Source organism: Cupressus sempervirens, chromosome 6 (genome assembly GCF_028749045.1).
Source record: "Cupressus sempervirens isolate cs-2001-9-10 chromosome 6, ASM2874904v1, whole genome shotgun sequence".
Classification (NCBI taxonomy): domain Eukaryota; kingdom Viridiplantae; phylum Streptophyta; class Pinopsida; order Cupressales; family Cupressaceae; genus Cupressus; species Cupressus sempervirens.
Window position 1 is genome coordinate 29,087,828 of NC_143123.1, and position 25,576 is coordinate 29,113,403.

General features: G+C 30.4%; 1 pseudogene; it reads right to left on the reverse strand.

Annotated features, from left to right (window-relative positions):
* Window positions 1–442: 442 nt before the first annotated feature.
* Window positions 443–24,080, reverse strand: LOC149550933 (NAC domain-containing protein 75-like; annotated as a pseudogene).
* Between the last annotated feature and the right edge of the window lie 1,496 nt (window positions 24,081–25,576).

The following is a 25,576-nucleotide window of genomic DNA, read 5'->3' on the forward strand; positions in this document are numbered from 1 at the left end:
TTATTCCTTTCATTATTATTGTGGGGAAAAATTGTTTGCAGCCAACTCGGCCTTTGCAAGTATTTGTCATTTGTAGCACAGTCACATCATGTGGTCAAATTTTAGAGGATCCCTGATCAGATTATCTTCCAATCCTCTATCACCACATCTAACCGGGTTGTTTGCGATCATATACACAGACAACATTGAGCACTTGTTGATCTGGACACTCAACCCGATCACAACATTGGCAGACTCCCTCACAATTTGCACAGAGTGAAAGCTCACGGGTCTCACCCAGCGCAAGGCCACATGCATCAGTTCCCCTAATCGGATGATCCTTTGAACCCCACGTCTGATGCATTCACTGTCAAACCAATATCCAAATTGGATCGAACACTCATGCCCAAGTTCGACCCCTCTTTCCATGCGGACCCCCTTGGAGACTTCAGCAACCACGCGTTCAGATCTGAAAGCACTTGGAGATCCTCTCTACAGCCCCCCGACACTGCATAAGCAGTCTTCGTCCATCTGAATTGGCAGAGACAACACTCCGATCACACGCAGGCCCTCCTTCCAAACCTAGCTGGTTGAAACATCAGCGATCCACGTAGACATTCATAGTTAGTGTTGTGCAACATCAATATTTTTCTCAAATATTTTTGATCCATGACTCCACATCCTCTAAGTTCGAGCACGACAGCGATCCCAACTGGTAATCCCGTGGTGATATTGTGCCCCAACGAGATTGTGTTGAGCTTGTGACACCCTACAACGAACTGTTTCCTATATGATCGTCGACGAGTGCTATATCAGACTCAGATTTTATGATATAGACTCAGATTTTATTACTTGTATTGGGTGACAAGGTTATAAATTCTTCGGACCACTTAAACATCACATATTAAACTTCATTCTAATACTAAAAGTGTTAAATAGTCAAGGTTGACTTATATTCTCAGATGGCAAAGTTGTGGTATCAACATTGAAGTGTGGGGCTCACACTTCCAGCACCCACACAGCCATTCTCATCCCTTTTCCTGACATAACAGGTCGAGTCAACACATTTCCTAGTCATCATTAACATCATCACTCACTTGTGCAATTAGACCTCTCACGGTTTGCATTTTCCATTTGCCAGTCCAACTTTGCCTAACCATAACTTGGTCATACCCAAATTCATTGCAATTTTAAAAAAAAATTGGTCTAAACTTTTCAAGTTTTCTAGTGGTGCTATTATTTTCCAACTTTGGTGGAGAGAGTTTCCATAATTTGGAGATTTTGGCGAGTGTACTTGTTCTATCCCCAATTTTTCAGCTTCACAACCTTCATCTTGGCTCATGTAGAAACATTTTCAGGTGTCATTTTGTTATGTGCATAATTTTTAAAGAAAAATCCATATATACTATCCTAAGATAGGGTTATATGGATGAAAACTTCACTTTCAACATTTATTCTATTTTGGCCTATTGGGTACTTGTAATTTGTTGATCCTTTAAATATCTTGAGTCCTAATTGTATAGAATCTACTATAGCTTTCTTCTTATTGTACTAATCAAAATCGGAAGTCCACTTTGACCAAATTGAGAAAGTGGCAATTGTACTTGTACTACATATAAAGTGCCAAAATAATCTCTTTAGGGGGGGTTTCATTCATTCACCACATTTTGGGAGTGCATTATTGATATAGTCATGAAGCTATCATTTCATTCTAGTGTCTTACCTTTCACTAGGAATAATTATCCATTATGGGAAAAGGGTATCATCACACATTATAGTTGGATTAAAAATTTGCATCATCTCTACAGACTCATTCTAGGCCAAAAGGATAATGGAGTGAATATGTTTGCCAAGATAAGAACAAATATCTAAAAATTATACTTAGTAGAACCATGAGTAAATATCTATTCGATGCCTTTTTGCCCCCAAGATCATGTATATTCAATTGCCCACATGAAATTTGGATAAAATATTGGGAGCATTTTGGAGATCCACATATTTCTTTGTTCCCAGATGATCCATGTTTAGATTGTCTCCTTCTAGTTGACAATGTAGATAATATTCCCTTTGATGAAAAAATATATTAGAATTCTACATGATTGGAATCATATTCTAATGTGGAAGAAGAAGAGGATGATGATGATGATGATGATTCTAATTCTAATTCAATGCAATAGGACATTCCTTGTCTTCCAATTACAATGCCTTGGGATGACTTCTTGACAGATATTGTAGGTTTATTTATGGAGTCTTACATTGAGGATTTGTGAGGCACTATTGATGTCATTTGTCTTCTCTTAGTTGATGATGATCCTTCTTTATTTGTTGCAAGGGAACACTTTGGCCCTCATAATTCTCCACTTGATCATTCTTTCAAGTTTGACATGATTGTGGTTACTTTCTAACAAAATTTGGAGGAGGTCTCTTTTAGTTTAGAGAAGACATGTGAGTCTTTGGAGATTGGATTTCATGAGTCTCAAACTTCACTTGAGATTTCATATTGTATGGCTTATCATACTTATTTTTTGGAGACTCATTTTCAATTTCCTAAGACATCATATATTTTGAGGGTTCTTCCTACTTATTAGGGAGGATTCTTTGATACACCTATGACACCGTTCCTTTCTAAAGGGAGGACCATTGTTCGATTTTTATGATGTAGCTTCTACATTTTTCTAGGAGCATTTATGATGGGTGTAGCTTCTATGTTGAGGGGGGGCTACTTTGTTTCTCATCCTACTTCTTTTGAGGAGATATTCTTGTCTTTGGAGTTTGAATTAGATTCTTACATGGTGCAATTAGCGTTGGTTCCTTTTTGGTCAACTTATTATTTTGGCTTTGATCCTAATTGGTTCATAGCATCTTCATCAATCAAGGACATGGAGACACATTATCATACTTCAGATACAACATACTTCATTTTGATTCCTCTTCCTTCTTCCTATCCATAATGGGAAGCCTTCTTGCAAATGTATTTGGTATATCTTCTTCCTAAGGGGAAAAACTTGGTTTGTAGACATTAGACCACCTTTAGTCTTCAAGCACTTGCCTTACTTGCAAGAAATCATTCACTATGGGGGGATTTCATTTCTCCTTATTTTCTTCCTATGGAAAGATTCTACATTGTATGTGAATAATTTATGCCATAATAGGGGGGTCTTGATTACTCCATCCATTCATGCATCTTGCTTATTTTTTATCTCTCTTTTTGGGGGAAGGTTTTTCCCATGCTTGATTTTCCCTCTTTTTGCACTTTATGAGAGATTGCATTACATATATTTTGCACTTGTACTTTGTACATGGTATCTTACATGACCAAGTAGCAGGGATCCATCTTGCATTATCATTTAGCTTTTGTAAGCTTAAGTGCATTCCCCTAAGCTTCACTTGAAGGGGGTTGTTTCTGTAAATAAGTATTTACTATTTACAATTTAATTAGGATTACTTAGGTTAATGAATTTTTATATTAGTTGTCATGTAGGCACCTTGGCATTAGCACTATATTTCAGCACATGTTGTCTCACACCTCTCTTTATGTGATACAACTTTGTATTCTTACCCTCTCATTGTTTCATGTACTTTCATGCACAATGGAGGATAATTCACTCTTGGTGCACATCTGCTTAGTTGCATTCTTATCTCTTTGAATGAATCCTCATCTTTATGTCCTATATATTGAGGCACTTCTACATTCTTTGTATTTGAATATTGGACATCTTGATCTATTATCATTTGATCATCTTTTCTCTCTCTTGTGCTTCTAGATCTTGGCATTGCATTATTACCTTAGGAAAATTCATACAAAAATAAATATCCATCAAACAAAGTCATACCATGTTATTAGATGCCTCTATAAATTTACACACTACATACTTCTAAATGTGACAAAAAAATAATGTTTCAAACCATGCACTTTTTTTTCCTAGCCAAGTGTTAATCTCGGATTGGTTTTGACATATGAGTGTCTATACACTTATGCCATTTAAAAGTTATAACTTAGTTCATGCCGAACAAGTAATGCATGTTGAGCATAACATGTAAGATAGTGCATGCTAAGTGAGATACTTAGTATGTGCCAAGTAAATCATTAGTGTAGAGTAAATATTTAGTGTCAAGTGATTCAAATGGTGAGTAATCAATGGATGCTGAGTCGTTCAGATGCCAAGTTATAACATTGAAGTTACAATTGATGTCGAGCACCAGGGACTTCAAGTGCTAAGTAATATAGTTTTGACATAATTGTTTGTAATGGCACAAACTACTATGTAAACTATTTTGGAGCCTATTTAAGGATTGTTTTGAGATTCTATATGATACATGAATGAATCTTAATTGTGAATCGCTATGTAGTACATGAAACCAATCTAAAAAAGAAAAAGATTAAGTGGAAAAATGGGTTAATCATAATTGTTGATTCATACCTAACCCTGAGTCACAAAGATCTTCATAAGGAGGGTAAACCCTGATATAGAAAGAAGAAGGAGATGAGAAAAGAGAGAAGTTTACACATGCAAATAGAGCATTCATGGTGGCAAAGGTGTTGTAAATTGAGATACATTGCAGAATCAGTTAGAGGAGAATAGAGGAAATAAGTTAGAGGAAAAAAGAGATACATTTGATCAAAGGAGGATCAAGAATACATGCAAAGAGGTGATCTATTATCTAGCAATAGAGTGCTAACTGTAGGATCATTGCTGAGACATTCTAACAAGCGAATCAACCAAATCTCTTAGGTTGTGATAAATCCTTTAACAAGATGCTTACTTCATTGTAAGTTAAAGTCCTTTTACCAGGCACACTTCTAATAGAGTGTTGAAATCCTTTAAAAGGGTAAGATCTAATAATCTTGTAAGCCTTTAATAGGGAAAACCTTTCACAGGGTAGATCATGTTTCATGATCAAACATTGTAACCTTCACTAAATATAATTTACAACTGCAGTAGTGTAGATTTGTAAGTGTCATCCCCACCCCATTTTTACCTTCTCATTGGAGGGTTTTTCGGTAATCATATTTTGTGTCATATGTGTGAATGTTTATTGGTTTTCATGCTATTGATGTATACATCCTTAATTTGGTATTTCAATTTACATGCACAATTGTGATATGGATGTGTGGTGAATAACACACCATCAATTTGTGTTTGTAATTTTCTACAAAGAATGTATATTACTACCAATTATTTATAAGACACCCCTACATTCAGAAATGGTGCATATTCATTGTGTTTTCCTTTTCAATGGAAGATGAATTTATATTTAAAAAGTTTAACCAAATTTATGTATTTGAAAAATCAATGTAATGGCCAAAGTCAGTTCTAGTGTGAAGGTTCTCGTAAATTGCATATTATAATATTATTTTTGTTCATTCATTTTTTATACTTAATTATGAGTGGGTGAAATTTCAAATCTTTTGAATTATAAAAGTGTCTTGGAGTTAGGTCAAATTAGAAAAGTGAAGTTTTCATTAAAATTTCTTACTTCAACTAATTATAATTAGTTATTTTTAAATATTATTAAATAATAAATATTTTCTATAGTATATATGCATATTGGTTAATTTCTAGATTGAGAAAATTGATTTAAAATTATCTTATTGGCTTAAAAATTAGTTTTTAAGAAATGTTAATTGCCATTATCAAATATGTCATCATTTACAAATCAATAGTACTATTTCAAATTAGAATTCTTAATTTTATACTAACTATTAGAAATTCAATATATTTATCATATTATATATAATATTATTCATGCAATATATAATTATAAAACTTATATTGGAAATGTAAAGTTACAATTATACATTTTCCAATATATTTAATTGACATATGAATATTAGTTATTGAAAAAATTTATGAATAATATTTAAATTGTTGAATTTGTCATATGCAATATACATATTGTAAATTCTTTTGGTGTGGGTCCTTTTTTGGAAGGGTTAAAGATAATTATATTTATATTTTATTTTGCAAACACATTATATCCATTATATGAAAATAGTTGAAAAAATAAATATGAAGTCACAAAAATAATTTAAAAAATGTCCTTTAGATTTTTAGATTAAGAGACAAGGTGTATTTTTTATTTTTAAATTTAAATTAAATTTTTTCCTTTTTTCTAATTCATCTGATATCCTATTCAATATACTTATTAAATATTATAATACCATTGTTAGAGTATACTAGTATAGACATCTATTAGAAATGGAAAAAGAAATATGTAAACAAGCAAGACCAGGAAAGAATCTAAGAGAGTTAATGCATGAAAGGATATTACCATAAGATAGGAGAGAGAAAGCTTCAAGATCCAACACCATGAGACAAGATATTTGGAAAGGGTAAAGCAAAGAAAACCCCTTGTGACATTATGAATGAGGCATGAAAAGCCTAAGGGGAGAGAGAGAGAGAGAGAGAGAGAGAGAGAGAGAGAGAGAGAGAGCAATCACTCATACAATAATTGAGAAGAGGAAGAAACCTAATTAGAAATGAGAGAGGAGGGTCATCTCTTAAATAGAGATGAGAGAGAGGAGTTAGAATATAACTCCCATGTCTATGAATGCCACCATTCATAAGTGTGTGAGGCCAAGTGTGAGATTCCTCTTAAGGAGGAATAATCTAAATTACAAATTACAATAAATATTTGTCCTTACATATTCCACTAGAGGACAAAATAAGATGTAGTGGAAAAAAGACAAAAAAGAAATATATTAGGATACCTTGGCTTATATCCTAATATATTATAACAATAAAGAAAGGAGGTCTAACCTTGGTTTATAAAAACACCAAGGAAAGATTACAACTTCTAACACCCCCCTTTAATCTTTACTTGGGGAAATTATAACAAGGGGTATTAAACCCATAATTTACAAAAATCTGCAACTTAATCTTCAATATGAAGTAATTTGATTGTCTTCAAGCCATATGGTACATTTGCAGATCCAAGAGAAGTACATGAGTCCTTTGAATGTGATCAAGTGGAAGCATAAACACATCTCCGTATGTGAAAAAACAAGAAGGTTCCTTGATGGATCACCTAGAAAAAAATAGAGAACAAAAAACAAGACAACTATCCACAAGTAGAGTTACATTGAATGGTCAAGATAGTAAAAAAAATGAAGTTATAATAATTTAATCAAGGAGGAACTAAGATAGATGAGGATAAATGAATGTGTTCACCAACATGCAATGGAGTTAACATGATATCTAAAATAAGTCATAAGCTCAAAATGATCATAATAGATGCAATAAATCTCTCATGAAAGGAACATACTAATGCACAAATGACCACAAACAAGGCCAACTAATGAAACCTACATCAACATTGCGTCAATCACATGGATATAGATAGTCCATTAATGAGTCATCCCACTACAAGTGAATGGGTCGCGACTCCATCACCTACATGACCCATGATCTAGGCAATAAAGTATGCAGAACATTATCACATTGTATATTTATCAGAGAAATATAAGAGAGACAAAAATAAATAAGTAGAACATGTGCCTCAAGCACCAAATAATTCAAGGTACAGTTTTTCCAAGAATTATAGCTGAAGTGGACCAAAGGAAAGATTTATGAGGAGTAACAACATATTGCCTTCAAATAATAAATCCATCATGGACAAGCAACATCATTGCCACGAGGAAAAAGATCAACATGGGTCAAAACAACTTTCTCAAATAGAGTCTCCAATATTGGAGTGCTCCAAGATATGGTAGCCTCGTCACTTATACATTAAAAAATGAGCAAGGTGTAGGAAGTCATACCATGAATAAATCACAACTAGGAGCATACACCAAGGAGACAAGGAGTTTAGAATGGGAAATCCCCATAAAATATCATCCTCGCATTGAGGAACAACGTGGAACAAATGGAGGGAAACTCCGTTGAAGTAAGTGCACACCAATTATAGGTTTGAGGGATACTCCATGGGCCAGATAAGGCAATTATGAGTCAGTTTAAAACTGTCGGGTCCACATAGTTAACCTTGAAAAAATTGGCTCCCAATGCAACTTACAAAAAAAAAAATCATATAAATCATGTAAATCAATGGTATAAAACCATAAAGTGCCAACATGGGCATGGAACGATGCTATAAAAGCATAAAACTGCAACTATGTGCAGATAGATCAATTAAATCAAATCATTAAATAATGAAGGAAATAGTGTAAGATTACTCATAAACTTGAATAAATTGAGATAAAAAGAAGTATTTGGAAGAGCAATAAGCATAAATTATTAGATATTAGTTAAAATCTCCATGCAGGGTGAACACAAGTGAGAAGATATTAAGGATGGGCCCACCAACAAAGACAAGAATCCTCCTAGATTATGGCAAGAAAGGAATTATAAATGAGGATATTTATTTATTTATTTAAAAAAACTCTTAACATTTTATGTTAAAAAATAATAAAACTTTGATTAGTTTTAATATTTAATTCTAAGAAAACTTCTCAAAATTATCCTTAAACTTCTCCCTTTTTGAGCTTAAAACCACATAATTTTAGATTCTTTTCAATGGAAGAGATTTAATTAGTTTAAACTTATATTGAAAAGAATCGCAATAAAGGAGTAAGAGAGATTTGAAGTAAAATATTGAACTTGTGTTTGCAATAGCATATTGAGCTGTCTGACAATGAATGATTACATGCCAAAAATAGGTTGACAAAAGGCAATGATAAAAGCAAATGATGCCTCTGTCGAGAGCTCAAAAAAGAAAAAAGAATCTTGCAAGAAAAGACAAGAAAACGTTACTAAAATAATAGATTTCAGGAATAGTAATGGTGCGAATACGTTATAGTAGATTGACGAATCCAAACGAAATCATAGCTAGCCAAAAGAAACACCTGCAATAAGTTTACTATTTCAAAAAAACTTGTAAAAAAAAACGAAGGCATGACCTGAATCCACAAAATCCAAAATCGCAGGCATATCAAGGGCACCTCCCAGCCCGTCAATGGAGGGAGCGAAGAGAATTAGACCATCGTATAAATATTCTTTGTATCTCTTCAATGCGAGCTTGGGATCGAGCACGAGCTTGAAGTCGAGTTGATAGCCTCGATCTGATAGGGATTTGAAGAATAAGGAATGTGAAGATTTTATCGCGAGATCGTCTAGAAGAACAAGAAGTCACTGATCTGTTGGGCTCTCTAGTGAAAATGCCAAAGAAATCATCGGTGAGAATAGTAAGAGTGCTGTAAGCAACAACAAACCAACCATTTTTCCCTTGCAGCAGGGTTTTCGCAAGGGTTTCACAATCGCAATCTTAGTTATCCTTGTTGTGTTTTACCCTACAAAATTTCACTGTGGATGATCACAATAACCCCATTGCAGCAAGGGAGAAGGATAATATCTTTAAAGGACCATCCCAGGACCGTCTCATAGGACATAGGCATGCGATCTTCTACCCAAACATCTAGATCAACCCATAGCAAGAAACATAAGTACAAAAGGAACACGCCTAAGAAATGTCATCCAAGGTTCTTTAGTCTCCAGCAGAAAAAAAATAGAAACTTGGTTCTGAAGATTCATTGGGAATGAAAAGAAAGTGCAAATCAACCAACGGTTCCTGAATGTAGGTACTTCTTTCTGCCCCTAGAGAATCAAAAGATTCTTCTCCAGGAAAGGATAAGCATAATGCCAATTCCGTTCTATCCTGGATGATAGCAAATCAGGTGGTGGCAGAAAAGTAGAAAGTACATTATTTAAATTCACAAAAAGAGGGCTGGGTAACCATGAGGGGATTCTGTGTGCATGTTGTACAAAAGTATATTCTCTAACAGATTTCGAAGCCCATGCAGGCAGCAAATGCCACCGACCTTCTGCCAATATTATTTTAGAAGATGGCAGGACTTTACTACAATGCTAGATGTAGGACTTTTTGGAAGGGAAAACATAAAGAGAACCATAATATTTATCTGCTTAAACCCTAATATGTAGGTTGCCTTAAAAAAAAAAAAAGGAAATAAAAAGGAAATGTTAAAAAGTTGTCACTCAACCTCGAAAAATTTGGCAGCTACACTTTACTCAGCCTTGAAAAAGGAAATGTCTAAAAAAATGTTCATTGAAAGGAATAGAAATACAGGCTATTTCTATTTAAAGATTTAAAGAAAAACAAAAGATGAAGATAAGAGAAGATTTTAAATTAATTAATTACAATATATATATATATATATATATATGAGATAGATTTTACCAAATAGAGAAATAGTGAAAGTACAATTAAAAAAATAATAATAATCAAACTTAGAGTTATGAAGTCTTCCCTACAAAAAAAATATTAGAGAAATAATAAATTTTAATTTTAAATATTAAAAAAAAAATACTAAAAAATACTATTAAAATAAAAATTATAAATGCTACTCCTACACAAATTAGAGCAAACAGGAGTTAATCGGGTTTGGCGGTAAGCCAGCCAAATCCAAAAAAAACTCCAATTTCTTCCAACTTAAGAAGATTAAAAAAAAGAAATTAGAGAAATCTCTCTCAAGAGTCTCCTTTGAATCGTACCTTCATGCAAACACTAAAAACAAAGATTAAACAGCTCTGATACCATGTTAGAAATGGAAAAAGAAATATATAAAAAAGCAAGACCAAGAAAGAATCTAAGAGAGTTAATGCATGAAAGGATATTACCATAAGATAGGAGAGAGAAAGCTTCAAGATCCAACACCATGAGACAAGATATTTGGAAAGGGGAAAGCAAAGAAAACTCCTTGTGACATTATGAATGAGGCATGAAAAGCCTAGGAAGAGAGAGAGAGAGAGAGAGAGAGAGAGAGAGCAATCACTCATACAATAATTGAGAAGAGGAAGAAACCTCATTAGAAATGAGAGAGGAGGGTCATCTCTTAAATAGAGATGAGAGAGAGGAGTTAGAATGTAACTCCCATGTCTATGAATGCCACCATTCATAAGTGTGTGAGGCCAAGTGTGAGATTCCTCTTAAGGAGGAATAATCTAAATTACAAATTACAATAAATATTTGTCCTCACATATTCCACTAGAGGACAAAATAAGATGTAGTGAAAAAAAGACAAAAAAGAAATATATTAGGATACCTTGGCTTATATCCTAATATATTATAACAATAAAGAAAGGAGGTCTAACCTTGGTTTATAAACACACCAAGGAAAGATTACAACTTCTAACATCTTAAATAAATATATGTAAAAAAATTTCAATAGATATCAATTATAAAATATTTAAAATTTAATTTATTATACCCAAAAATATTTATATTTTATTGTATCTATATTTATTTTTTAGGGATTGAACTAAGTTTTGTATTTTGATTTCTAAAAAAATATTATTTATATCTTCAAAACTTATAATTTTATCAAGTCATATCTTTATTTTTATTTTTTATGTGGTGTTTATTGATTTTTTAAAAAGTATATTATGTTTATAATAAATATTGAACTTTTGATGTGCAAATGGTTCTCAAATTTAAGTTTAAAAGGTAATTGTTAACATTAACATGCTCACACCATAATCCACCCTTCCTGTCATTGTAGAATGCCTATGACATTAATTACATTTAACAAAAATTTTAAAAATTTATATAACATAATGTTCAATCTCTTATAAACAAATATATAAACATAAAATTCAAAATTTTAAACAATTTATTAATTATGAATTCTTTACTTTCTACAATAATTTTCTACTATACATTCCACTAAATTAAATTTATTAAAAATATACAACAAAATAACAACTAATATGCCATAAAATCAAAATAAACACAATTAACCCACTATGTGACACTTGTTTCCAATTTATAATCAATAATTATTAACATAATCATAATATATCAATTTTATTAATTTTTACAATTATTATTAAAATATTAAAAATAATTAACCAACTTACCAATATAATTTTACATTATATTATTTTAATTATAAAAATTATTTCTTATTTATAATTATTTAAATTTATAAAAATTAAAATATTAAGATATTTAAAACTTGCAATAATGATAATATTTATATTTCTATGCAAAATTAAAATTAAAATTAATTATGTAGCACTTGTTAATATTTAAAATCAAAATAAATCATTTACACAATAATTTATGAGAATTATTAATAATAAAAATGACAAAATTTTAAAGTATAAAATATGTGTGAAAATAAATTTAAATATTTCTATAGTCAATAGTTTGGTTGAATCATTGGTGATTATTAAAATTTAATTTAAAAAAAAATTGCATATAGAATTTAAAGAAATTAACACATTGTCAATTTTAGTCTTATTTGTTAGCATGAGGGTGAGAAGGACACATAGAGAACATTATAGGTTAATAATCAATGTTCCAAAATTATTTAAGATATTGAAAACTAATAAAGTGATTGTGTCATCATATACATTTATTTAGAGAGAGAGAGAGACAACCATTAGTAGTTGACAATAGTGACATGACATCTACAAATATTAAAAGCATCACAAAGTCTTTACATAATATTTCCTCAAAAAGTTTATCCATAAAATAATTGAATTTGAAGTGGTAATTAATAATAGTTTATATTGATGGTAAAATTGATACATATAACAACATTCTAGCTTTCTAATTGCTACTAAAATTATTTGAAGAATGTGATAAACTCATGAAGAATTCATCTATCATCTTGCACAAAGACACAATTATAAACAAGTGCCACATAGTGGCTTGTATTTGTCATCAAGTTATAATAGTTTAATTAGATAATAGATTAATTAAATAATAGATTAATTAGATAGAGTAGTACATTAAACGTAATAATTATAATTATTGATCTGATATGTTAATGTATACTATAGTTTAATAATAATTTTAATATTTTTGTTAAAAATTCTTATATTCAATTTATAATTTTAAAAATTAATCATTGAATTGTTAGCATTTAAAGTATTAATATTTTGAAAATTTGTTAAAATATGTTTGATCTATTTCATATTTTCATGTATTCTTACCGAAAATATTGCCTCATAATATGGATATGCTTCCTGGAAATCTGCCTTATAAGACCTCAAAGGTATGAGCCAATAAAATTGAAGTAAAATAATTTTATAGATCTTAGAAATTAAAAATCTTTAGAAAACTTAAAAAAAGAATTTCAGAATAAAAATATTGAAATGTAATTGATTGAAATAAATAAAATTAATCACAATTTAATAGACAATCTAAATAACTAGAGTTTCTAAAAAAGATAAAAGATAGTATATAATTTTTAATAATAACTTCAAATTATTTCATCAGTAATTACACTTATTCTAACTTAAATATTACCTCGTAAATACCATTAAAAGACCGATGTAGTTTTTTAACCATAAAGAAGAAAATACTTATTAATTTATTTATATATTAAAAATTAATATATTATTAATTATTAATAAAATAATCACTATATAAAGTTAGAAGGAAAATTCTTAACTCAAAACATATTCTATAAATGAGATATGTTATAAGAGAATAAAAATGTGAGAATATGTTTATTATTTATTTCACATTCTTTATAAGTGGATCTTAATATGGGTAGTGGTGGGTATTTATTATTTTTTCTATATCAAGTGTTTTTTTTGGAGGAAAATTTTATAATTTTAAAGTTTCATGAAACTATGCTTTTAGGTTCCATTTAGTTGTTGGAATTGGGGCAGAATACGAAAAGTTGTATACTCGCATTCATGAATTTAAGCTTTTAGGTTCCATTTAGTTGTTGGAATTGGGGCAGAATATGAAAAGTTGTATACTCGCATTCATGAATTTAACAATGGTTTGAAAAAAGTAAAATTAGAATTAAAATCCTCATTTTCTCATTTTACCCCAAAATAGGCATAGTGGGCTTCCCCAAAAAAGGTGGAATAAGAATAACTTTTTCTTATTCCACCTTTTAATAAACCCAATTTTATTCCTTGCTGAGTTAGTAAGTTTCCGTGAGTTTTCCACCCATTTGTATTTTATTTTTCCACTTAATTCGTAGAGCATTTTATTTTTTCCGCTCAATTCGCAGAACATTTCCTCCATTCGCAGAGTAGAACAGAGAAGATACCATTCTCCAGATAGCATTTTGCCTGGTAGGAAACTTCACGGTGGTTTGCAGATCAAGTATCAATATATGCTTATTAAGAAGCGAATCCCTTTTCTAATTTTGTGGGTTTTATTTTGTGCATCTAATGGATTTGTGGTAGATTTCTTTCAGGACTTCTCTCGTGTCACCATATCTGCAATTTTACAGGTATGTCCACCTCCTGTCCTCTTTTCATACACATCATAGGTACATCTTCACTACTTGCCCCATACATATTTCCACAGTTGGCAAGGATTTTCTACGTCTGTTTAGGGTGAGCGGTTTTGTACTTGAAATTTTGTATGCATTTGAAATATTGTGGTCTGAGAGTTATCCTTGGGTGCATTTGTTCGCATCTTCTCATTTCATGGTCTAGAAGAAAAAATGATGTCTTGTAGCTTAGCTAACAGACTTTAAGTACATCAATCAATATTCCCTTTGTAACGGAATGATTTCCTTTTTTGTAAAAGAAATGTTTCATGTTGTTGGGTATCATCACCATTATATACTAGAGATGATAATGTCATTGACGCTCCACTAGGATTAGCTACACACATCCGCCAAACTAGTTCTTGGCTTTTATTTCTTTCAATCATGTTCTCATCTGTATTCCTTTCCCAATTACATTGTCTTGGTTGTGTTTGATAAAACACCTTGGAAACAGCAAACTTGCCTTCTTTCTCCTCTTCCTATACATCCAAGTGGTATTGATGTATTACCTGCTTTATTTTCTCTCGCTTACTATGCTTTCCAAAGTTGGTGTGCAAGAGTAGAATCTTCTTGCAAGCTTTTTATTTTCCATTAACCATTATCGGCCTGGTTTTGCTCGGTATTGTGCCATCTTGTTTCCCCTCCTTGCAAGTCACATTCAACATGGATGGATTTTTCTTCTCTTTCGACTGCCTGTAGTGTAGGCCTTTGAAGGGTGATGGAAGAAACGCCTATTAAGGCCATCTCTTGTCTACGTAGACAATTTTTTTTTAAATCTTATATAAAAGAAGAAACGAAGTCCTTTAACACTGTTATCATGATATGTAGTCAATCAGTTTTGCAAATTAGCTAGTACGAGGAAGTTCTTCTAGGTGTGTATAGAAAATTCCATCTTTTCCTTGAAGAGTGGATATGAATTCATCTATCAAAGGATGGGGTTTAGAGCCAAACTTCTTCGAATTGGCTTCCAAACGCTCCAACAAATCTTGATCGGTTGGATCAAACTTTACTCCTGCAGGTAGCCCTTGCCAGTCTTGAATACCCTATTCACATAAATTTGTATTCAACATCACAAAATACTATTCTTCCAACAAATAAATTGTTTAAAATGCTAAATCTGTGATGTATGATATACAATATATATTTAGTTTATTATTATATAACCAATTTAATAGTTTGTCGATCTATAGAAGTATACATTTACTTGGTCCTACTATAGATGTAGATTGTTGTTGAAGCTTAGTGCCCTATCCAGTAGAGCATTATAGTTGGTAGCATTTGACCAGCTTCATATTGTGGTATTGATAGCATTTTAGATTTGCTATAACTGTGGCTGCTTCATTTGTCATTTTTTTCAAACTCACTATTTGACATGGAAACTTTGTTCTTGGTAAGACATGGCCATTCTAATGCTCAATCGATAAAAATGTTGTTTGAGCTTTTAAATTTATGACAAATGATTTATTTTCACACTCATTTTGTGGAACTGATTTTTGTTTTAGATTCTACTTTCCTTGACTTTTCTTCTTATTTGTCTATAGGTCATTGATGGATCTTGCTAATCATCCAAGAATTCACTGTATCATTTCAAGGAGGGATAGAATAATGCTTTATGTTGTAGTTTCTCTTGTCACCCTTTTAATATCCATTGCAATATCTACACAAGAAGGTAGAAGAGAGGCGTAAACATAGAAGAGATGAAATCAAATTTTATAGGACTCTTATTCATTCAAATGACACTAATTGCCATGACCAACTTCACATGACTAGAACAAACTTATTTTGTCTATCCACTATTCTTAGATAGAAATGAAGTATTGGAGATTCTTGCAACATCATGTTAGAAGAACAACTAGTGATGTTCCTCCATACCCTTGGGCACAATTTGAGGAATCATAAGATTTCTTATGTTTTTGGTCACTCAGGAGAGATAGTTAGCAGATACTTCCACAAAGTCTTAAGGGCTATCGTAGCTCTCCATGCTACTATATGTTTCCCACTGCCCCAAACACAACTCCTAAAATTCTTGGGAAGGGTCATTTTGATTCCCACTTCAAGGTAACTCTCTTATTGAAACATTTGTTATCTTGTCTATAAATTGTACTAATAGAAATTTGAATACAAGTTTGTAATATATAAGATCGTATTGGAGCTATAGATGGAACCCATATACCAGTTACTATTCATGTGGACATACAAAATAAATATCATGCTAGAAAAGAAAACTTGTTACAAAATTTTATGGGTGTGTGTTCATTTGATTATAAGTTCCAATACATTCTTGTGAGTTGGGAAGGGTTTGCAATAGATAGTTGTGTTCTTGCTTCTTCTCTATCGAGATCAGATCCACTGGTTGTTCCTCCTGATATGTGGAATTGTCTTGCAAATGTTTATGTAGGGAAGTTTATGACAGACATGTCAAGGTTATAACAATATTTATTTGTGCATTTATGCAAGTAAATTTTATTTGGTTGATGTAGGATATCCAAATGTACCTAGATTTCTCACCCCCTATTAATGTACGTGCACTACCATCTAAAGAAGTTTTGTAGGAAAAGATTGATTAAATCTCCATGAGATTTATTTAATCATAAACACTCCTCTATTCTAAATGCAATAGAGCATACATTTGGTATTCTGAAGTAACATTTTCCTATCTTGAGGCATGCAACATCTTATCAAATCATGACACAAATTAAACTTGTCTTAGCATGTTGTATCTTGCACAACTTCATTATGATAGAGGATGTCTAAAATTCCTTCTAAAGTTGAAATCAAAGAGGGCAAGAGTGAGGGGATAAATATACCAATACTTGAGACATATGGGAAGACTTGGGGAGATAGAGACGATTGGGGAAACTTTTGAGATGAAATATCGTAGAGGATGTGGGAAGACTATAGATCTCAAGCTTAATCCTAGTTGGAAAATTACATTTTGTTCTAAAATATAAATTAAAAAACATTTTTTATGTATATCTTGATACTTGTATGGGGTTTGAAGCAATGAATGATGTGTGACTTTTTAATCATTTTTATGGTTGTTAAAGATGAATGAATCAATTTGTTTTGTCAACATGTTTGGTGATTCTTATGGTTGTCTATGTGGGTTCAACTACGATGAAAGACCCATATAGAGTTATTTTACATTTATAGATTTGTTGATACTAAGTATATTTTTGTTTACATAATTACCCTACAATTTTCAACCATGTTCCTTCTTATCGTCATCTTTCACTAGTCTAGAGCCATGTTTCTATACAATACATTATGAGAAACAATATTCCTACTCATTGTCATCTTTCTCTAGTCCAGGGCCATGTTTTTGTACAATACATTGATACCTATATATCCAAGTGTTATTTCTTTCATTTGTTTGCATTGCATTAAAAGTTTCACAATTAATTATCACAAAATTTAGCATAATGAATAATTAATTATTATACTAAGAATTAATGGATGTGGATTCTTTGGTTGGGCTAGTGATGCACAAAAGACAAGTATAGTGTGTGATGAAGGACTAGAGTGCAAGGGTTGCAAGACTCAGAAGTCTGAAATTTACATTTTATGATGTCTAGTTTTCCTTTTAATATCACTTTTTTTTGTGAACATATGCACAAAAACTCATAGATGGAATTTGTAGAAGGATTTTTATAAAACGAAAAAAAATACTAATATCATATTTCAAATCTTTTATAAACTTCCATAAAATTATCTTTACAAATAAATCTTGTCTCTAGTCTTCTAATTAAAAATATGTTGAAATATAATATTAGTGGCCTTGTGTTATTTGTATTTTTTTTCTTTACTATATTTAAAAAATAAAATGATATTAGTTTTGATATTTTATTCAAATTTATACTTATATTTTAACCGTTTAACAATATTATTTATAATAAATTTATTCAAATGTAATCAAAATATTAGAAAATGATATAAGTTATAATTTAAAATATTAACTTTTGAATTCTTTCAAAATAAACATATATAGTTAAAAGTCACACTTACAATTTAAGTATTTTTAAACAATATTGAATATGGTTTAAAAAATGATTTAATTTCAATGAATTTCAATGGTTGTGATATATCTAAAGTCAATTAAAAAATGAAATAGGATACATAAAATAATTTGGTTTAAAAAAAAAATTACAAATTTTTTTTATAAATATAAAAAAATAATTTAAAATATTATGAGATCTAAATTATTATGAATAAAAAAAACATATTCAAATTCCTAATTTAATTATTACAACCAAACATAAACTAGCAGTTGCACATTTATGTACATGCAACATTAGCCAATAGGAGTAATATAAATAGTATTATTAATAATGTAATAGTTTAATTGAAATTGAAAAACATATTTTTTTATTCAAATTCTTTTATTTTTTATTACATTTTTAATAAAAATAAATGAGGTGTAGAAAATTGTATGTAATTTTGGTTCTACTAATTTATTTTCAGCTTCATATTTGTTTGACTCAAATAATATATGTACGTTTCAATTCTTTTGAAAGATTTTATTTTATCAAAAGTCAAAATTTTATCTATTAAATCATTATAATAAGTTATTTTATTATCAAATTAATATACAAATTTTAGGAAGAATTTTTCTTTACAATATTTCCAATTTATTGATTTTAGTAACAATTATTTTTTTACAATGTTTCCAATTTATAGATCATAGAAACAATCTTTCTTTTATCTTAAGATTAATAAATTTTCTCTTTTTTAATTCATAAATGTAAAAAAGACCAAGCAAATCTAAAGTTGATATGATTTTTAATTTGATTTAGACTATTTTAAAAAACTAAAAAATAATTAAAAATAATAATAATTGAATATAAAAACTCAAAATTCACATTAAATATAATAAAAAAGTCATTCTTCCTCTCAAATTAGAACAAAGATTATGGATACAAATAAAATATAATCAATAACTTATTTCATAATTTTGTCCACAATAAATTTTAGAAGATATTATGCTAATGGAAACACTAATGTCAAATAAATGACATCGGTTGAAGATTTTTTGAATGGAAATGACATGGTAATAAGCACAATATTCTTCTTTTGTTCATGGAAGCTTTCTATTCATGCTCTTTTCATCCAAAGCTTTCCATTTGTGCTCTTCTTTCTTCCAAAAAAAAAAAATTGAAACTAAATGAAATCTCACACTCCATATGAAAAAGAAGATCATGAGTACCCAGATTCATTTTTATCAAATGAAAACAATAGCGAGTATGCTAAAATTTTTTGTTATTACCTCTATCATCAGTGTTTTCATGTTTTACTCATTGTATATCGTATTTTTTTCCTCCCTATTGTTAAGGCACACATATTTGATGTGGCTTCACAACACTCCAAAATAGCCTCAAACAATTGTAAGAAATTCATATGAAATCACTTCCATGACAAAATAAAAACTTAATCTACAAATAACAATAGACAAAAACTATAGATATGCATTCACTCTAAGATTTCACCACTCCATCAGTCATGAAATGAAATGATCTAAAATAATTTACCCTAAATCATGTCCATAATAGTTGCGAATGAATTTGATATCATTTTGGACAAACCTTAAATGCAAATTCAAATACAATTGTAGACATATAATAAAAGCTCACAACTTGCACTATAAATAAATACAAATTACAAGAGCAAATGGGAAGCATTGCAACTTAAAAAGAGAAGAATAAACAAAATGTGATACAATGAAAGTAGTAAGGGAAAACAAATAATTTATTTTTATAATTTTAACTTATTTCTATAATTTATGTGCTAAATAGAAAGAAAGAAAGAAATGGAAATATAGGAAACAAATTTGTTGAACTAATTAAAAGTAGTAGCATAAAGAGTTAAAACAGAGCTAAAAAAATGAGCAACAAAACAATATTGAACATATCAAATATGAAAACTTTATTAGTAAAGCACTATAATTTTACTTCATGCATTTATAGCTAAGAGGAATGCTCTATTTATAGAGTTTATACATATTTCTAGAGACTTCTTGAGAAGCTTCACGAAAGGAAACATTCTAGAGATTTCTGTATATTTTTAAATTTACATATTGCTCAAAGAAAGAAGCTTCATGAGGTAAGTAGAAAGTTCTGGAGTATGTATTAAATGCATTCCTACTACTGAATAAATAAACATTATTCCAACACCCTCCCTTAATTTCTACCACTAATGGATCTATATGTGGGAGAAATTAATCAAATAGGACATGGGTCCCTCTATTAGGCCTTCTTAGGTACCCATTTACAACATAAGATTTTGGTTCCCCTTATCACTATCATTTTGTTCCTCTTGTCATTATACTTTGGGTTTTTTACGAGTTCACCCATAACCATTTGGGATTTTCTAACTAATAAAATTTCCTTTTTCTTTAATTTTTTCACCCAAGCAAGTGGTTTTGGATTACCACAAACCCTTCAAAGACTCAGCACAAATATCATGTCACTGATGGGGAAATCATCTCTAAGTTTTTCTCCTTTATGAAATCTCATTCTTTGACAATGATTCTAATTTCCTCAAACCACTTGTAGTCCTCCTTGAGAATTCATACTTTGAAGGATTTTTATTATTGTTCTCACTTGAACATTTTCACTTAAACAAACGTTTGATCATACATACAATTTTTTGCCAACTTGATCCATAGCTCCATCCAAAGTCCATTTTTAATCACTTGTCCACAAAAATATTTTTTACAATTTCTATTCCAACACGTCTTTTCACTATGACTCTTTAAGCCACAAATATTACATGGATGTAGATCCCCAACACTTGTCTTTCATGTGTCCTTTCCTATTACAATTTAAACATTACATATATTGTTTACTTTGAACAATTTTTCTTCAACCATTACCATCATTTCTTTCATCTTATGTATATCCTATTCCTTCATACTTTGGTCTCATTGTTGGTAGAATAGGTTCTATGATTCCTTGTTCATGTTTTCCCAATCCTTTACCTTTGTAACCCATTTTCTTCATTATATTCCAACAACATTCTTATTATCACAACTAGTATTATCTATGAACACATCGTCCTTTTCTTTTTTACATTCATTATCATCTTTAAAAACATAATTATCAAGTGATGATTCCAAATCTTCTATACTACATGAAATTCACATACTGATTTTGTCTCCAAGCACATATTCCTCAAAGTGAGCGATTGATTTAATTCATCTTTTAACAAGCCATTCTCTTCTTCTAATTTCCTCATTTCTTTCTCCAATTCTTCATTTCTTTTCTTAACAATATCAAATGACTTTAATTGTTGTTCTATCTCTCCATTTGCATCTATATAAAAGCTAACTTTGTAAATTCTTTGTGCAAAAATGCTTTTCACAAATTAAACTTATATTTTCTTTCTTCACCTTTATTACTTCTTGTTCTAAATTCTCTATTTTGGAAATTAAATTTGCATTTTCCGTTAACACTCTTTTTCCTTGTTTTCCCATTGTAATAGAAAAATTTTACTCTGCCTATGTAAGATCTTGCAAATTCAAAATTAAACTTACCTTTTCTTTAACCTTGATTAACTTTCTACCTTCTCCTTGAGGAAATCTAGAAGCTTCTACATTTTTACACAAAAATTGTTTTGGATTCCTTCCAGTTGATCAAATGCTTAACTATAGTCCATGGTGAGAACCAAATCCAAATCAATTTTCTTAGTAGAGTTAGCTTGATCTTCTCTAGTGGAGACACCTCTTCATACTCAAACCAACAACAATTCTTTTCTATAGACCTTGCAAGGATTTTTAACCATCGCTTGACCTTTAAAAGCTTCACTTTGTAAACAAAAGTGCTAGATTCCCTTAGGCAAAAGTCTACACAACCAATTAGAAGCTCTTTAAACTCTTCTTCATACCATAATAAAACACACTGGAACATAAAGAAGAAAAAATTTAAATCTATTGAAAAATTAGAGTTTCTCACACACAAAGAAACATATCACAGCCCAAGAATCTGGTTTTGATTTGATACCATGTTGATGTAATTAAAAAAAATAGCATGAGTAAAAATAGAGTGAAAAAAACATAGTAGCAAAACAAGATTGAACATATCAAATATGTACACTTTATCATTAAAGCACTATAATTTTTCTTCATGCATTTACAACTGAGAGGAATGCTCTATTTATAGAGCTTATACATATTTCTAGAGACTTCTTGACAAGCTTCAAGAAAGGAAACATTCTAGAGATTTCTATATATTTTTAAATTTACATATTACTGAAAGAAAGAAGCTTCATGAGGTAAGTAGAAAGTTCTAGAGTATGCATTCAATAAATTCCTCCCATTGAATAAACAAACATTATTCCAACAAAATCAAAATAGCCATAAATAAGTGTTTCTAATTGGGGATGATATAGACGAATGTTGCATTCAACAATTCCAACTACCATACAAGGCCTTATAGAATCAATGCAATGGTCACCACAAGTTCTAAAGTGAATATTTCAAAAAATTTATATAAAACTTATTCATGAAAATAATATTTTAAAATATATTTTGTTTAGTCTGATGTTGATCTTTTGGGCCTTGCAACAAAGGTCATTCGAGATGGGTTATTGTCTAACAATGTTCTGCAGGAGACCATGGAGAACTAATGGTTATTATTTAGCTCAACCATCATGGGTAGTGTCATTCCCATTAAAAATCTTGGAAAAGGGTCACCATATGATTTTGTTTATGTTGTAGCTAAATCTACTTTGTATACACTTGAATTTTAGTATTTGAACATGGCTATTTACAAATATTGAGGTGACTTGGAGCGTTCTATGATCAAGGAATTGAAGTTGAAAGTATGTGAACTATTTTCTTTAATTAAACATAGTCATTACATTAGGTGCCCCTCCTATGGGTCGATGATGTCATTCTCTTCATTGGTGTGAAGGTTCTTCTAGGACTATCAGACCTGCTTCATCCTCAAGGGCTCTGGCAAATGTTTCTACTATGTAGCCGTGGGATGCCATGGTGGAGTAAACTTCTCTTTTCATTTCTTGTACACTGGTGTCCATTTTGAATACCACAACTTTTTAGGTCTTCTGTGTTTGTCTTCCTTGGAAGATTTTTGGATAATTTAATACTATTGCAAGATTGTTGAATGCTATTCCTCTCTCTATATATTTTCCTCCTCTATTACCCTTTGGATGATAGTTTTAATTGTATTTTTTCTATATTAAATATCTCTTTCTTCTCACTTTAGGTATTCTCCTGTACTTCTATCTATTTGAAAAATTGGTAATATTGCTTATATGGCTTTTTTGTACTTATTTTAATATCAATATGAATAGACTTTAGTATTTTGTTTTAAAAAAATATTTTAAAATATAGTTATTATTTACTCATTTATTTATAAGAAATTATGGAAGTTGGAGTTAGTTTATAGATAAAATTATATTGATTATTAAATTTGAAGTTGGGATCTTAGAAAGTAAGGTCGAGTTATAAAGGCAATTTAATTTCATTAAATAGTTAAAGTCATAATAAAATGTTAACATTGTATTTTACTATAAACATCATCTTTAAATAATAAAGTTTAAATGGGTGAACCCACAATAATGGGTTCCACTTTAGTGGGATGAACAAAAATGAAAAAAATTGCAAAATGAGAAATTGAGTTTACCATATGTTCGTGCGAATACACTTATTGTGTTCGCGTGAATTTTTTTTTAATCATGTTCGCGCGAACATATTTCGTATGTTCGTGCGAACATATGTGATATATATGTTCGCGCAAACATGATTTGTATGTTCTCGCAAACATGATTTGTATGTTCGCGCGAACATACGTTCACGCAAACATGGTAAACATGTTCGCGCGAACGCCATGTTCACGCGAACGCCATGTTCGCACGAACATGCAAAATCACAAAAATTTTAACCTTTTTTTCTTTTTTCTTTTTTTTTGCTCTTTTGAATGCCATAATTGCAGGAGAATGATCTCCTACTGTAAAATAAAAAATTTCAAAATGTGCTGCTCAGAGCAAGCTTTCCAATGACTATAATTTTATTAAATAATTTAATCATTAAGACTTTCAAATATGAGTTTAACTCATTATAGGTTCATTACCGATTGAACATCAACCGACTTTGACACCTCGAGAAAATTAGTAAATTAGGTCAATTTTTTTTTGAAAAATATGAAGGCACTGGCTTATTGAGATACCTTTCTATTCAAAAAAAAAAAAAATGGTTTATGATAAATTGACTTCAAATTATCTGTGTCAAACAGAACATATGTCTGAATTACGGTTCATGTCACTTCAAAACTTCATAAACTATACAATATTCATCAAAAATACATCAAACCAAATGCAGACATTGGATATTGATTTTACAAATCCAACGCCGAAAGAATTACTCCATTATCATTTCTAGAAAAAAAGTTATGTGTGTCAAACGGACTGTCACTTTTTAAAATATTGAATTTTATTATGTACCACTTTGTGGAGGAGATAAAAAAAATTGACATAAATAAAATTTTTTTTTAGATTAAAAAATATGGTTACAAAGTAGGAACAAAGTACTCAAAATCACTAGTTTATGTCATCTTGAAATTATTTATAGTTTTGGAGATATAGTCACTTGAACGTGACGTTTGTTGCAAAAATATTGATTTCAGTGTCAAAATTGGTCAAAAAGTGGAACCCATTATTGTGGGATCACCCAAATTATTAAATAATTGTGATGATAAAACTATCAGATAAAATGTACATTACAGTTTTAAAATGGCAATCTAGTTGATTATTTAATTTATTCTTCAATATATATCCTCTTTCCTTTGCAAGATCTATATTCTTCTTTATCATACCTTTGACCTCACCTTGAGATTTCTTGGCCGACTTAACACTATCAAAGGTGGAAGTTGAAGCTCCCTTAGGTCGAACTTGTAAATATTCCATGTCTTCATTAATTTTTTTGTGAACCTCAAGGGTATTGTCCATGATTGGTTTACTTATATCTTGATATCTTATCTTAACTTATCCTAAATCACATAAATGGTTTTCTTTAAGCTCATGATATTGCTTAATATCTTTGACGCTCTTAGCTAAATCTCATACTAGTCATGATTTTTTCTAAACTCTGGCTCAAAGGAGAGAAAGTAACTTTATCTTTCAAACCATTAATTTTTGTAACTATCCACAAGAATAGAGCATTTTATCCTTCTACCATGTCCTAAATGTTTTTAATTAATATTAAAATTCTCTTGGACTAATGAACCCTTCTGAATTGGAGTATCCTTCTCCACATCTATCAATATGGATTCCTATATCCAATCCTCCATAACCTAGAAATAAGGTAAATTGGGAGCACATCATTTTGGG